This window comes from Hylobates moloch, unplaced genomic scaffold, assembly GCF_009828535.3.
Source record: "Hylobates moloch isolate HMO894 unplaced genomic scaffold, HMol_V3 SCAFFOLD_18, whole genome shotgun sequence".
Taxonomy (NCBI): domain Eukaryota; kingdom Metazoa; phylum Chordata; class Mammalia; order Primates; family Hylobatidae; genus Hylobates; species Hylobates moloch.
Window position 1 is genome coordinate 16,962,638 of NW_026652293.1, and position 18,034 is coordinate 16,980,671.

An 18,034-nucleotide genomic window follows, 5' to 3' on the forward strand; every position below is an offset into this window, starting at 1 on the left:
TTACTGTCATTTCAAAGTAAGTTAAGTATATATTCTACTTTTTATTATATTTATGTTGTGATTTACATGTTGTGATTTACATGTTGCTAATCTTGTTGAAATATTAAGTTCATTTTAATGTTAATTCATTTTAGCAGCTTTCTTAAAGATATTACAGAAATAAAATAAACTGCAGAATTTAAAATGTATTATTTGATGTTTTGATATATGAATCTATAAAAAATCACCATCTGTAAGATTATGAAAATATCAGTCACTCCCCTTGTACTACAAATAAGAAACTTCTGAATATTTTAAGGTTAGAATCTGTCTAGTGACATGTTTCCTACTTAAAGTTTCATGAGTATATTCACATATCTCCATAATCAATATTAAATGTCTTTTACACTGTAGAACTTATAAAACAAAGAAAATATTATTCATTGTTTCTTTAAGTTAAAATGAGATAATTTCTCAAAAAATTAATTTCTGTTATACTCTTAGAAAATATGCTATTTCTGCTAGCATAGTGAATAAATTCTCTTTGATTCATAAAAAATTGTAGACATGTAGACATACGAAGCTAGATATTACATGAAGTTACGTTTAAGATGGCAGCTGAGTGTTTAGATCTCTTTCAACTTACCTTGTCCATTAGCATAGGAAACCCACAAGGTGAGAATGACATTGATTAGTAACAACATGTTAGATATTCTCAGTAGTATATTAATGCAAAAGTTTCAGTTGCACTGTTTGGAGTTTGAAATCTTTCATTATTAGTTACCAAGTGTGATTCTGAATTTAAGTAAACTACCAGGAAGCTAGGCCTTTAAGGTCACTTAGTAAATATCAAAGTTCAGAGAGTTTTGCAAAATGTTTCAATAATTCCAGTTAGTGGTTTCACAATCATCTGTGGAATTGATTCCCTGAAATGTACTTGTAAAATATTATTTAGGGACAGTAATGGATTGAATCCAAAAGTAATATAAAACATTAAATTTATTTTATTTCTCATTTTTTGAGTAAAGAGAGTATTAATAAAGGGAATGAAAGGCTTCCACAACTATTGGAAGAATTGAGGGAACAAAGGTCAAAAATGCTATTTCCAGAAAATTCCGCAGTTCAGGAATCTTAGTGATGCCCTCACTAATTATCCATTGTACTGCAGTGGATGTTTCTTAGGAAAACTTCCAGAAGCAAAGAAAGCTACTGTTGTTGATCTCAGCTGCTACCAGCAGCTGCTGCCAGATAATGCCTTGTCTTTCACTTTGTCCAAGTCTTCTTTAGGTACATCTCATGGGGGAATCTAAGGGAGAAGCAAGCTATGGAGAAAGGAACTTCAGAAACTGTAGTTTCAGGCTTATCTTCTGCAATGCAGAAGAAAATGAAGATAGGAACTGGGTTGATTTCAAGTTGAAAATAAAGATCTGCCATACTATTCTACTTCTGAAAATGCTGCTGTTTGAGCATGGCAAATTGTTTTTTCCACAAATGGTCAAAATACTATCTCCTATCCCACATACTCTTCTTAAAATGAGAACACTAATTTTAAACTTGAACACTGGAAAATAGGTGAAGTTCTTCCACAAACAGATGAATCATAAATGAATAACTCTCAGGGTCCATATCATTAAAATTTTCTGTTGTTCTTTGCTTTCCAATACCCAACTTAATTATATAAGGATGTGTGAAGACAAACCAGTGTGACTGGACCCCATTCCACTGTCTGTATTTTCATGTGTTTGGAGAAGCATACTGATTTTGAGAACTCCCAATACATCATACTGAGTACAAAAGTTTCAGCATATTCTTGATATTTAAATATTTTAAACTTATGTTTTAGAGTATGTTTTACTTTAAGGTACAAAACATCCTATATATATTAATTTCTCTTTTGTTGGAAGAATATAACTCAAGTCCGCACATTTTCTCTCATTGACTTCTTCTCTCATTGTATTAGGAATAAATAGAAAATCAAAACAAACAAATCATGAGTAAGTTGATTAAATCAGTAATAAAATTCACCCATCGAAAAAGCCCAACACCTGTTATCTTCACTGCTGAATTCAACCAAACATAAAAAACTGGTAGTATTTTTTTTCAAACTATGCGTAAAATAAAGATGGGTAGACATACACAAACCAATAGATGTAACATATCACAATAACAGAATGAACAAAACTATATGATGATTTTAATAGAAGTACTAAAAACATTTGAGAAACTTTGACATTTCTTCATGATAAAGAGTCTCCACAAATTAGGCAGAGCAGAGCCTGATGGTGGAATAGGAGACACCAACCATTCCCCTTCAAAGATACCAAGTTAACAACTATGTACACAGAAAAAAAAAACACCTTCATAAAATGAAAAAATTATCAGATTAGTATCATAGTACACGGTTTTAACTTCATATCCCTGAAAGAGGCACATAAGAGATAGGTAAGACAATCTTGAATCACTGACACTACCCTTTCCCCTCTCCCCACACTTGCGGCTGTGCCATGGTGTACAGAGCCTTGCTCTAGGCGCTGAGGGAGGGAGAACATAGCAATTGTGAGGCATTGAACAAAGTGCTGTGCTGTTAGAGCAGAAAGGAAAGCCAAGCCAAACTCAGCTAACCCCTTACCATGGAGGGAGTATTTAAACCAATGCGAGCCATGACGATATTGCTGACCGCAGGGGTCTGAAATCAAGTTCCCACAAATCTTGCCACCTAGAGCTACCTACCATGCATTGTGTCTCTAAATAAACTAGAAAGACAGTCTAGGACATAAGGACTGCACACGTATGTGAGTCCTAGTGCTGAACTAGGCTCAGAGACAATGGATTGGGGGAAGACACACAATATTCAGAGACACCAACTGCACCAGCTGGAGCAGCCAAGAGCATGCTGGCATCACCCAACCCCTAATCCCAGGTTTCACATTTCACAGCTCCAAAAGAAACCCCTTCCTTCTGCTTGAGGAGAGGAGAGGGAAGAACAGGGAAGACTTTGTCTTACATCTTGGATATCAGCTCAGACAAAGCAGGATAGGGCAACTGTCAAAGTAATGAGGCCCCTGCTCTAAGCCCTAGCTCCCAGATGACATTTCTTGACATACCCTGAACCAAAAGGGAACCTAACGCCCTGAAGGAAATGATGCAGTCCTGGCAGCATTCATCCAGGCTAACTGAAGAGCCCTTGGCCCTCGATAACCTGCAGTGATACCCAGATACTATGTTGAGGGCCTTAGGTGAGCCTCTGAGACTTGCTGGCTTCAGATACCAGCATGGCCACAGGGGGTAGAGAACCACCTGGGCTCCTGGGGTCCCCAGTTCCTGGACTTGACTGGTGGGTGGCATTTTTGGACATACCGTGGACCAGATGGCAGCCCAGTGCCCAGAAGGGTGAATCCTAGGCTAGCCAGCGTTCACCACAAACTGACTTAGGAGCACCTAAACCTTAAGGGAACATCAGCAGTTGTCTGGCAGTACTCCTCATGTCCTGGAGTGGTGTTAGACCACAGGGTGAGACTCCTCTGACTTTGGAAAGGGGAGGGAACAGTGAGGAGGATTTTTTTTTATTATTATACGTTAAGTTTTAGGGTACATGTGCACAAAGTGCAGGCTAGTTACATATGTATACATGTGCCATGTTGGTGTGCTGAACCCAGTAACTCGTCATTTAACATTAGGTATGTCTCCAAATGCTATCCCTCCCCCCACCCCCCACCCCACAACATTTTAACTTGCAATATGACTGCCAGCCCAGGTACAGTAACATATAACATCAAGCAGACATCTAAGGTTTTTGAAACTGGTCCCCTGGAAACCACCCTGGTCCAGGGGACCTCGTCACCCTGAATTCTCTCAGATCATGTGCAAGACTGTCAATACAGTACTCCTAGACATCTGCAAGAACCACTGCATTACTGGGATTGGGACACCCTGTAAAGAAGATACAGCTTAGGTCACAACACCCAAGTCCTTTCAAATATGTGGAACATCTTGCCAAGAAGGATGGTTACAATTAAGCCCAGACAGTGAAGAAAGCAATAAATACCTAACTCTTCAGTGCCCAGACACAGAAGAATATCTGCTAGCATTAACGCCATCCAAGAAAACCCGACCTCACCAAATGAACTAAACAAAGCACCAAGGAACAATCCTAGAGTAACTGAGATATGTGATCTTTCAAACAACGAATTCAAAATAGTCTTGTTGAAGAAACTCAAAGAAAATCAAGATAACACAGAGAAGGAATTCTGAACACTATCAGATAAATTGAACAAAGAGATTGAAATAATTTTAAAAAATCAAGCAGAGATTCTGGAGCCGAAACATGCAATTGACATACTGAAGAAGATATTACACGTGCTATTCTTTAATAGCAGAATAGATCAGGCAGAAGAAAGAATTGTTGAGCTTGAAGACAAGCTATGTGAAAATACACAGTCAGAGGAGACAAAAAAAATAAAGAATTAAAAACAATGAAGTATGCCTACAGGATCTAAAAAATAACCTACAAAAAGCAAATCTAAGAGTATTCACCTTAAGGAAGAAGTAGAGAACAAGACAGGAGTAGAAAGTTTATTCAAACGGATAATCACAAAGAACTTCCCAAACCTAGAGAATGATATCTATATCAAGTACAAGAAGGTTATAGAATGCCAAGCAGATTTAACCCAAAGAAGAGTACCTCAACACATTTAATAATCAAATTCTCTAAGGTCAAGGATAAAGAGACTATTCTAAAATCAGTAAGAAAAAAGAAATAAATAACATACAATGGAGCACCAATACATCTGGTAACAGGCTTTTTAGAGAAACCTTACAGGTCAGGATGGAGTGATATGACACATGCTGACATAAAAATAACGTTTATCCTAGAATAGAATATCTGGTGAAAATATCCCTTAAACACAGAGAAGAAATACAGACATTCTCAGATAAGCAAAAGGTGAGGAATTTTATTACGCCAAAACTGTCCTACAAGAAATGCTAAAGGGAATATTTCAATCAAAAAAACGACATTCATGAACAATAGATAATCACCTGAAGACACAAATCTCACTGGTAATAGTAAGTACATAGAAAAATACAGAATATTAAAACACTGCAACTGGGTTGTGTAGGCTAATATCCTAAGTAGAAACACTAAATAATGAAATAACATAATAACCACAGGTTTTTAAGACATAGTCTATACAATAAGATAAAAATAGAAACAACAAAAAGTTTGAAAACAGAAGGAAAAATTAAGGTGGAGAGTATTTATGAGTTTTCTTTGGCTTGTTTGTTTATGTAAACAGTGTTAAGTTGTTTTCTGGTTAAAAGAATAGGTTATAAGATAGTATTTGCAATCCTTATGGTAAGTTGAAACAAAAAATTAAAGAATCTGGAAATTAAAGAATATGCCCCTGAATGCACAGTGGATCAATGAAGAAATTAAGAAGAAATTAAAATATTTTGTGAAACAAATGATAATGGAAACACAAAGCCTATGGGATATAGCAGTGTTAGTACCAAGAGAAAAATATATAGCTGTAAGTGACTACATAAAAAAGAAAGGAAAAACTTCAAATAAACAATTTGGTGATTTATGTTAAAGAACTAGAAAAGGAATGGAAATCCAAACCCAAAATTATTAGAAGAAAATAAATAATAAATATCACAGCAGATAAACTTGAAATTGAAATGAATAAAATACAAAGATCAATGAAATATAAGTTGTTATTTTAAAATATTAAACATGCTGATAAACCTTTATCTGGACTAGGAGAAAAAGAGTGAAGTTTCAAATAAATAAAATCAGAAATGAAAAGGAAACATTACATCTGATACTGGAGAAATTCAAAGAATCATTATTGGCCACTATGTGCAATGATATTCCAATAAATTGGAAAATCTAGAAGAAATGGACAAATTCCTAGACACATAAAACCTACTAAGATTGAAGCAGAAGGAAATGCAAGACCCTAACAGATCAATTATTAATACAAGTAATGAGATCAAAGCCAGAATAAAAAGTCTCATAGTAAAGAAAAGCTCAGGACATATTGGCTTCACTGTTGAATTCTCCCTAACATTTAAAGAAGAACTAGTACCAATTCTACTCTAACTATTTTGAAAATAGAGGAGGAGGAGGAGCAAATACTTCCAATATGAGGCTAATATTACCATGATAAGAAAATCAGACAAAGACACATTAAAAATGTATACTACAGGTCAATATCTCTGATAAATGTAATTACAAAAATTCTCAACAAAACAATAGCAAACAAATTTAACAACATACTAGGAAGATCATTCAACATGACCAAATGGGATTTTATCCTTGAGATGCAAAGATGGCTCAACATACACAACTCAATCAATGTAATACATCATACCAACACAATGAAGGATATAAACCACATGATTATTTCAATTGATTCCAAAAATGCATTTGATAAAATTCAAAATCCTTCACGATGAAACACTAAAGAAAACCGAAGATAGAAGGAACACACCCAAACATAATCAAAGCTGCATTTGGCAGACACACAGCTACTATCATACTGAATGGAGAAAGTCTGAAATCATTTCCTCAAAATACTGGAACATGACAAGAATACCCACTGTCACCACTGTTATTCAACATAATACTGGAAGTCCTGGCTACAGCAATTAGACAAGAGAGGGATATAAAGGTATCCAAATTGAAAAGAAAGAAGCCAAGTTATCTTTGTTTGCAGATGGTATAACTTTTTTTTGATAAACCTAAGGTAATCACCAGAAAACTATTAGAACTGATAAACAAATCCAGTAAAGGTGCAAGATATAATATCAACATAAAAAATCAGTAGCACTTCTATATGTTGACAGAAAACAATCTGAAAAAAAATCCAAAAGGTAATCCCATTTACAATAACCACAGATAAAAATAAATAATTAGATATTAACTTAACCGAAGAAGTCAAAGATCTCTATAAGAAAAACAGTACAACACTAAAAATAGAAATTGAAGAGGACACCAAAAAATAAAAGATATTTCATGATCATTGACTGGAAGGATCAATATTGTTACAAAGTCCATACTACCCAAAGCGATCTACAGACACAAGCAATCACTATGAAAATACCAGGGACATTCTTCACAGTAACAGAGAAAAACAATCCTAAAATTTTTATGGTACCACAAAAGCTAAAGGTACCCCAAACAGCTAAAGCTATCCTAAGCAATAAAAACAAAACTGAAGGAATAACATTACCTGACTTCAAATTATACTACAGAGTTATAGTAACTACAACAGCATAGTACTGGCATAAAAACAGGCACACAGACTAATGGAACAGTGTAGAGAACACAGAAACAAATTCACACATCTACAGTGAATGCATTTTTGACAAAGGTACGCTGTGAAAAAGACAGTCTCTTCAATTAATGGTTCTAGGAAAACTGGATTTTCATATGCAGAAGAATGAAACTAGACCTCTATGTCTCACCATATCAAAAAATCAAATCAAAATGGATAAAGACTTCAGTCTAATCCCTCAAACTATGAAACTTCTACCAGAAAACACTGGGGAAAATCTCAAGGACTTTGTTCTGGGCAAAAATTTCTTCAGCAATAACCCACAAGCACAGGCAAGCAAAGCAGAAATGGACAAATGAGATCACATCAAGTTAAAAATCTGCACAGCAAAGGACACAATGAACAAAGTGAAGAGATAACACTGAGTGGGACAAAATATTGCAAACTACCCATCTGACAAGGGATTAATAACCAGAATAATTAAAGAGCTCAAACAACTCTATCAGAAATCATCTAACAATCAGATCAAAAAAGGGCAAAAGATCTGAATATGGATTTCTTAAAAGGATACATTCAAATGGAAAACAGACATGTGAAAAGATGATCAACATAACTGATCAGCAGAGAAATGCAAATCAAAACTACAGTGAGATATCATCTCACTCCAGTAAAAATGGCTTATATCCAAAAGAGAGAAAATAACAGATGCTAATGAGGATGTGGAGAATAGGGAAATCTTGTACACTGTTGGTGGGAATGTAAATTAATACAACCACTATGGAGAACAGTTTGGAGGTTTCTTAGAAAACTAAAAATTGAGCTACCTTATGATCCAGCTACCCTAATGCTGTGTATACACCAGCAGTGTACGGAACTCAGTGTATGGAAGCGATATCTGCACACCTATGTTTGTTGCCTTACTGTATACGATAGCTACGATTTGGAAGCCACCAAAGTGTCCATCAACAGATGAATGAATAAATAAAATGTGGCACACATACACAATGGAGTACTACTTTGCCATAATAAAGAATGAGATCCAATCATTTGCAACAACATGGATGGAACTGGAGATCATTATTTTAAGTGAAATTAGCCAGGTACAGAAATACAAACCTCACATGTTCTCACTTATCTGTGGGATCTAAAAATCAAAACAATTGAACTCTTGGAAATAGGAAGTTGAAGGATGGTTACTAGAGACTGTGAAGGGTGGTATAGGACTAGAGGGGAGATGGGGATGGTCAATGTGTACCAAAAAAAAAAAATAGAAAAAATAGAAAAATCCATCTACTTGATATCACAATCGGTTGGCTATAGTCAATGATAACTTACTTGTACATTTTAAAATAACTTATACAGTATTATTGGGTTGTTGGAATTCGAAGGATAAATACTTGAGGGCTTGTATACCCCATTCTCCATGATGTGCTTATTTCACATTGTATGCCTGTATCAAAACATTCTAAGTACTCCATCAATACATACACCTACTGTACACCTATGATGTGCACATAAAAATTTAAAATATATGTATAGAAGAAAAGTACCCCAATATCATAAATAGCATATATGACAAACTCATAGATAACTTTTGTATTCCATGGCTGTCATCACAATGTGTTATTGGCATTGCCCAGAGTAGAATAAAACACTACTAGATATGTAAAGAAGCAGAAAATATGGCCCATATTTAGGAGAAAAAGATCTATCAATAATGCTAAAGACGAACCATATAATAAATATAGTAAAATAAGCAAAACCTCCTCCATAACTTTAAAATAACTGAAAAACATAAGATAAACAGGAAAATATATATGGAAATGTTGAAGAGAGGTGGAATTTTAGTTGAATAACGACATTTAGCCAAGTCTAACAGGTTAATGAAAACATTTTCAGTTATAATGAAATTTTACTCTATCTGTAAGTAGTGTTTGTAAAAACTTTATAAAAGTATTGTAATTTTCAAAACTATTGTTAGTATTTTAAACATGTTTTTTGAAATTCTATAAAAAAGAGAAATAAATATTTTTGAAAAAATTTTATGTTTCCAAGTGTCCCAACCTTTTGCAGCATCTGTGGTTGATCAGAAATATGGATAATAATAAACGTTAAAATGTAGCACAAGGTGTTTTCAAAGTTCTTTGCATAAATATAATCAAAAATTACTTACCAAGGTCCTTAGTGAAGAACACCAGGAATCCACTAATATTGTTAAGTGTGTTATTAACAAAAAAAGAGTCAGACCCTTCATTAATTACTTTTTAAAGTATAGCATAGCAAAAAATCTTGACTATCCAAAACGACTCACAAAAGTAAGTAGATTCCTCAGCGGATTTTTAGGAGGTTATATGACTGTATGTATTAGTTGATACTATTTTAATTTTTTCAATATTCAGTGAATACAAAGTGAAATACCCAAACTGAAACATGCTTCATACTTTTATCTTTTTTTACATAAAATTTTTCTTATGGAATAATTTTAGATTTACATAAAAGTTGTAAAGAGTATTCAGATAAGGTCTTTGTTAATCTGAAAATCAATAAAACAAAGATTAGATTTATTACATGAATGTCAAATGAACTTATTTCTTGTAAGATAAGCATACTTACAACAAATGTTTAGCTTCTCTTTCTGTAGTAGTTAGAAAGGTTAGGCTTAAGTACATTAAATAGAATATATGTACTCACAGCAATGTTGAAATATATAATATTATCACTATTATTATTATTAAGTGTGATCACCATGCTGTGAAATAGATAGTAAAAGGTATTCCTGTAGTCTAACTGAAATTGTATACCCTTTGACCAACACCTCCCTAGAACCACCGCCATCCCTTCAGCCTCTGGTAACCACCACTCCACTCTCACCTTCTGTAAATTTGAATTTTTTAGATTCCACATATCAATAAGATCATGCAGGATTTGTCTTTGTGTTGAGTTTATTTTAGTTAGCATAATATCCACTAGATTCATCCACGTTTTCACTATTGACAAAATTGTCTTCTTTTTAGTTTGTATAGTATTCGACTGTGTATCTATACCGTATTTTCTATTTTTGTGAACATTTTCATTTTTTTATTGGCAAATAAAATTGCATATATTTATTATGTAAAACATATTGTGTTGAAATATGCATACATTAGATAATGGCTAAATCAAGCTAATAAGTATATGCTTCACTTCACATACTTCTCATTTTTTTGTGTGGTGAGACTGCTTAAAATCTACACTAAGTAGTTTTCAAGAATACAACATATTATTATTAACTAAAGTCACCATATTTTATAACAGATATTTTTATTTATTTCTCCCAGCTAACTGAAATTTTTTATCTTTTGACCAACATCTCTTCACCCTCATTCCCCCTCTAGTCCTGGTAACCACCGTTCTACTATTTCTACGAGTCCAACGTTTTTGGATTCCACATATAAGTGCAATCATGTGGTTTCATCTGTCTTATTCCACCTAACTTAATGTCCTCCCTGTTTATTCTATGTTCTTGAAAATACAGGATTTCCTTTTTTCAAGGCTGAATAGTATTACATTGTGTATATAGACCATATTTTCTTTATCTATTCATCTGTAATGGATACTTAAGTTGATTCCATGTTTTGGCTATAATAAATAATGCTGTAATGAACATGGGAATGCAGATAACTCTTTGACATACTGATTCCATTTTCTTTGTACATATATTCGGTAGTGGGGTTACTGGATTGATTATGTCTCCTGTTTTTCATTTTTGACAAACTGTATACTATTTTCCATAATGGCTGTACTAATATGCATTTCCATCAACAATGTGCAAGTGTGTCCTTTTCTCCATGTTTGATAACACTTGGTTTTTTTTTGTATTGTTGATAATAATACTTGTTGGCCATTCGTACGTCTTCTTTTGAGAAATGTCTATTCAGGTACATTGCCTATTTTTAAATTGGTTAATTCCTTTTTATTAGCCGTTGAGTTGAGTTCTTTATATATTTTGAATATTAACCCTTTATCAGATATATGGCTTGCAAATATTTTTCCAACTCATGAGTTGTCTCTTCACTCTGGGCATTGTTTAATTTGCTATGCAGAAGCTTTTTAGTTTGATGTAATACAGTGTGTGTATTTTTCCTTTTGTTGCCTATGCTTGGGGAACCGATCCAAGAAATCATAGCCCAGACCAATGTCATGTATTTTTTTCTCTTTTATTTTCCTCTAGCAGTTTTATAGCTTCAAGCTTTACATGTCAGTCTTACATATATTCTGAGTAGATAGTTTTATGTAGTGTGAAACAGGGGATCAATTACATTTTTCTATATGTGAATATCTGATTTTCCCAGCAAGATGTATTGAAGAGAATATTATTTTCCCATTGTGATTTCTTGTCATCTTTATCGAAAATATATTGAATTCTATTCTGTTTTATTGGTGTCTTGTTTTATGCCAATGTCACGCTATCTTGCCTATAATAGCATTATATCATAATTCAAAATTTAGAAGTGTAATGCCTCCAGCTTTGTTCTTTTTAATCAAAATTACTTTGATCTTCGGGATCTCTTGTCATTTCTTACATATTTTTGAACTGTTTTTCATTTTTCTGTGAAAAATGACATTAGAATTTTGATGGGGACTGTGCTGAATCCTTACATCTTTTTGTGTAAGATCAACATTTTAACCATATAAAGTCTTGCAGTCCATGAAAGTGGGCTATTTTTCTGTTTATGTGTGTCTTCTTCAATGTTTCATCAATATTTTACTGTTTATAATATATGGATTTTTTAGATCCTTGGTTAAATTTACTCCTAATTTTATTTTTTGATGTTATCAGAAAAGGAATAGATTTTTAAATTTTTTTTCAGGCAGTTTATTGTTAGTGCATAAGAAAGAAAAAAGAAGCAAAATCTAAGAATGAAGAAAACAAGTGAAAATTAATATACAACTCTATGGATTTGGTAATAGGGTGAACCAGAGATAAGAAGTATTTTAAGTCATTTTTGAAAAGATTCACACTCAGAGTCAACTATCTAGGGGCAAATTAAACACAAAGAAATTTTAATTTTCACTTAGTAGTTTAACTACTAATAGCAACGTTTCATTGCAATTTTGACATTTTCATGAATGAGTCAGCAAAGACAAATGAGAGAAGAATATATTTAATGAGTATAAACATATAATTAGATAGAATAAATAAGATCTAGTATTTGATAGCACAACAGGGTGACTATAGTCAAAAGTAATTTATTGCACGTTTTAAAATAAAAGGTATAATTGGATTGTTTGTAACACAAAGAAAGGATAAATGCTAGAGACGCTGAATACCTCATTTACCCTGATGTGATTATTACACCTTGTATGCCTGTATCAAAATATTTTATGTACCTCATACATACACAGATGTACCATATACTCACAAAAATGAAAACATATTTATACTAAAGTTGTTTACACAGATGTATTATTAAATTTGAATTGTAAAATCCAGTGAGAACAACAAACTTTTATATTTTATTTATGTTTCAAAGACTTTACCACCAAAAATCCCTGAAAATAATTATATTTCCAAAGTATTTTTCCCATCTATTACCAACACTTCATGGTTCTTGACTTCTAAATTTTATTCTGCTTTAAAACTAATCAGACTTTCTGGGAAAGGTGTATGATTTTGAATATTGGGCAGAGGAAATATAAAGTGAACTTAGAACATGTTATGCTGAAAAAAAAGAGAGAAATGCTCAAATAAAATTAGGACACGAGAAGCAATGAGGAGCCAGTTTCCAGAGATATCCAGATTGAATAAATCAAAATACATGACTCCAAGGTGATACAAACATCTACAACAAACAGAAAACCTTTCTTTTTTACAAAAAGTCATCTTTATATTTCAAAACCTAGAAGTAATATTTTGGTCCATTAACTTCCATTTTTATTGATTAATGTAATCAACTTTTTCACCTCTATAAAAGTATCATTGGCAAATACAAATTTTTATATTCATGTTATACAACATATTATTTTGATATACATAACATTTTAAAATGATTATCATAATGAAGCTAATCAAATATCCAATATCTCACCTTGTTACCTTTTGTGTGTATGAATGATGTCAGAACACTTAAGAACTATTGTCTTTGTAATTTCTAGTATATAATATATTATTAATAACTATAGTCACCATGCTTTACACTAGGTCTCCAGAAATTGTTTGTCTTATAACTTGTATCCCCTGACTGACATCTCTCTATTTCTCTCACTGTGCAACCCCTGGTAACTGTACTTCTACTCTCCATATCTATGAGCTCAGGTGTTTTTTAGATTCCAAATACAAATGACATCATGCAGCATTTGTCTTTCTGTGTCTGGTTTAATTCACTTAATATCTGCCGTGTTTGTCAATGTTGTTAAAAAAGGCAGATTTGCCTTATTTTTAAAGGCAGAATTTAATGTGTTCCACTGTGTATATGCACCACACTTTCTTTATTCAATCATCTTTGACAGAAACATAAGTTGTTTCCATATCATAGCTATTGTGAACAATCCTGCAAAAAAACATGAGAGTGCAGATATTTCTTAGACATACTGATTTCGTTTTCTTTGTTTATACACACAGAAGTGGAATTGCTGAATCACACGATAGTTCTATGTTTAATATTTTGAGGAACCTCAATACAGTTTTCTACAATGGCTGTAACAATCTACATTCCCACCCATAATGTACAAGTGTTTCCATTTTTCCACATCCTAACCAACACTTGTCATGGAGCATCAGTGAAATTATTGAAAAATTTATGGGGACAACACCCCAAAAGAAATCAGCCATTTACAAACAGATAACTCATTTTCGGCAGAGACAAGACAATGTTAAGGATGAAGCCCACAGCGGCAGATTAGCCACATTAATTTGTGAGAAAAAAATAATTTTGCTCATACCTGGTTTAAAGACGACTGATAACTAAGGGCAGAATCAATAGTCAACACCATAGTTAGTTCACCTTATAAATTCCGATGGAAAAATTAATGTTAAAGCAAAATTTCCATTCAATGAGAGCCAAGACCATTGCATCCAGATGAGGTGTAGTAGACAAGAGAAGAGTGTGGTTTTTTTTGAGACTGTGTCTGGCTCTGTTGCCCAGGCTGGAGTGCTGTGGGGCAATCTCAGTTCACTGGAAGCTCCGCCTGCTGGGTTCAGGCCATTCTCCTGCCTCAGCCTCCCCAGTAGCTGGGACTACAGGCCCCCACCACCTCGCCCGCAGAATTTTTTTATTTTTAGTAGAGACGGGGTTTCACCGTCTTAGCCAGGATAGTCGCGATCTCCTGACCTCGTGATCCACATGCTTCGGCCTCCAAAAGTGCTGGGATTACAGGCATGAGCCACGGCGCCCGGCCAACAAGAGAATAGTTTTTAACGAAAAGTGTATTAAACAAGTGGGAACAAGAACCTGAAACATTTCTTCAAAGATTTGTAACAAGAGCTGAAACATGAGTTTGTCAGTGTGATCCTGAATACAAAACACAATCAAAGCAATGGCATAGCAAAGGTGGAAGTGGTCCAATGAAAGCAAAAGCAGGCCGGCCAGGAGAAAACACCATGGCAACAGTTTGTGAGATGGCCAAGGCATTTTACTAGTAGAGTTCTGGAAGGCCAAAGAGTAACATTTGCTTCTTAAGAGAATGTTTTGAGAAAGTTTTCAAAGCTTTAGCAGAAAAATGCCCAGGAAAACTTCACCAGAGAGTCCTCCTCCACCAGAACAATGCTCCTGCCCATTCTTCTCAACAAATAGAAACAATTTTGTGAGAATTTTTATGGGAAATCTTTGAGCATTACTACATTACAGTCCTGATTTGCCTTCTTCTGACTTCTTTCTTTTGCCTAATTTTTAAAAATTTTACAAAGGGTACCCACTGTTTCAGTTAATTATGTGAAAAAGACTGGGTAACATGGCTATATTCCCAGAACCATCGAGTCTTTAGGGATGGACTAAATGGCTTGTATCACTGTTTTCAAAAGTGTGTTGAACTTGATGGAGCTTATGTTAAGAAATAAAGCGTATTTTAAAAATTTTCTTATTTTAATTCAATTTTCCATGAATATTTGGAAGTGCCTTTATATATGCATGATTTTATTTAGGAGCTTTTAATTCTATGTGTCTTTTTGTGTCAGGACTAAACTGTTCTGATTATTATAGATTTGTAGTGTAATTTGAAACCGGAGAGCATGATAGTGTACTGTCTCTTCCTTTTTTGTCTTGTAAGACTGCTTTGGCTATTTAGTGTCTCTTGTTCTATATTAATTTTAGAATTTTTTTTCCATTTCTGCGAAAGATGTGTTTAGAGTATTGACAATATTGCATGGAATCTGGAGTTTTAGGTCTTGGAGACAATTTTATAATGTTGATTCTTTTGATCCTTGAAGACAGGACATCTTTTCATTTATTTGTGTTTTCTTCAATTTCTTTCATCAATATTTTATGGTTTTCAGAGTACAGAACTCTCATCTCCTTGCTTTAATTTAGTCTCAAGTATTTTATTATTTTGGGTGCTACTGTAAATTGGATGTTTGTTTTCAATTTCTTATTTCAATAGTTTGCTGTTAGTGTATAGAAATGTAACTGGCTCTGTCTGTAGATCTTGTACCCTGCAACTTTACTGAATTTGTTATTACTTTTAGCAAGGTTTGGTGAAGTCCTTGGGTTTTCCATGTATATAGTGAGATCATGTCATCTGCAAACAGAGACAACTGTCTTCTTTTCCGATTTCCATGATCAATAGCTCTAGCCAGGATTTCCAGCACTATGTTGAACAGAAGTGGTGAGAGTGAGCCTCATTGTTTTTTTTTTTTTTTTCTGATCATAGATAAAAATGTTTCTACTTTTCTTTCTTGAGTATAATGTTAAATGTGAGCTTGTGATATGTAGCCTTTATTGTCTTGGGGTAATTTCTTTTATGGCTAATTTGTTGAGACTTTTTGTCGTGAAAGGATGTTGATTTTGTTAAATGCTTTTTCTGTATCTATTGAGATGAATATACAATTTTTGTTTTTTATTCTTTTAATTCGGTGTGGAACAGTGATTGGTGTATGTATGCTATCTTTACATCCCAGATATACATCCCCTTTCATTATGGCGAATGATTCTTTTAATATGTTGTGTTCACTTTGCAAGTATATTGTCGAGCATTTTTGCCTCTATATTCATGAAGAATATTGACCTATAATTGTTTTTTGTAGTGTCCATGTGTGGCTTTGGTGTCAGTGTGATTTTTGACCTCATATAATAAAACTGAGAGTTCACTCTTAAATTTTTGACAGAATTTGAGAAGGATTCGTGTTGATTCTTTAAATGTTTGGTAGGATTCCATCCGTCATGAAGCCACTAGTTTTTTTTTTTTTTTTTTTTTTTGATGAGAGACTTTTTATTACTTGTTCATTTTTCTTACTCATTACTGCTCTGTAGTAATTTTGTATTTCATTATGTTTCAGTAATCTTGGTAGGTTGTAGATGTCTATGAATGTATCTGTTTCCATTAGGTTATCCAACAATTATATGTTGGCATATAACTGTTCATAGTGGTCTCTTCTGGTTTTTTGTATTTCTGTGCTATCAGTTACAATGTTTCCTGTTTCATTTCTAATTTTATTTATTTGTTCCTTCTCTCTTTTTTAGTTCAGCTAAAGGTTTGTCAATCTTGCTTATATTTTCAAAAGCCAACTTTTAGTTTTGTGGATCCTCTATTATTTTTCCAGTCTGTTTTATTTATTTCTGTTCTGTGCCTTACTATTTTTTTCTTTCCACTAGCTTTGGGTTAATTTTTTTCTTCATTTTCTAGTTTCCAGAGATACAAAGTTATTTGTTTTATTAGGATCTTCCTGGAGTCATTCATATCTCTAAACATCCCTTTATACTGCTTTTGTTGCATACCATATGTTTTTTAGTATGTTGCTTTTCCATTTTTGTTTTTCTCAAGGTATTTTTAAATTTCCCTTTGAATTTCTTCATTGCCCCATTGGTTGTTCGGATCATGTTGTTTAATTTCCATGTATTTGTGAATTTCCTAACATTTCTTCTGCTATTGATTTCTAGTTTCATATCCCAATGTTAAAAAAAAATTTATGTAATTTCAATCTTTTTAAAATTTTTTAAGACTTGTTTGTGGCCCAACATATGATCTATACTGGAGATTATAGCTTGTGTGCTTGAGAAGAATGTTTATTCTACTGTTGTCAAATGGAATGTTCTATATAGGTCTCATAGGTCCATTTGGTCTACCATATAGTTCAAGTCCAATGTTTTTATTGATTTCTGTATAGACTGTCTATCCATTGCTGAATGTGGGGATTGAAGTCCCCTACTATTACTGTATTGTTGTCTATTTCTTCCTTTAGATGTATTAATGCTTGCTTTATAAATTTCATTGCTCCCATGTTGAGTGCATATATATTTGCAATAGTTAATAGTCTATTTGTGAATTGACTCCTTTATTACTGTATAATGACCTTCCTTGTTTCTTTTTACAGAATTGACTTAAAATTCAATTTTAGTTAATGTTAGTATAGCCCTCCTGCTTTCTTTTGGTTTCCCTTTACATGGAACATATTTGTTTATCCCTCTGCTGTGCTATGGTCTGCATAGTAGTACCCCTTCAAAATTTATATGTTACATCCTTATCACTATGGTGATAGTATCAGAAAGTAAGGACTTTTTAGGTGATTAGGTCATGAGGATTCCACCCTAATACATTGGATTAGTCTTTTTACAAAGAAGAGTCATGGAACTCCCTTGCCCCTT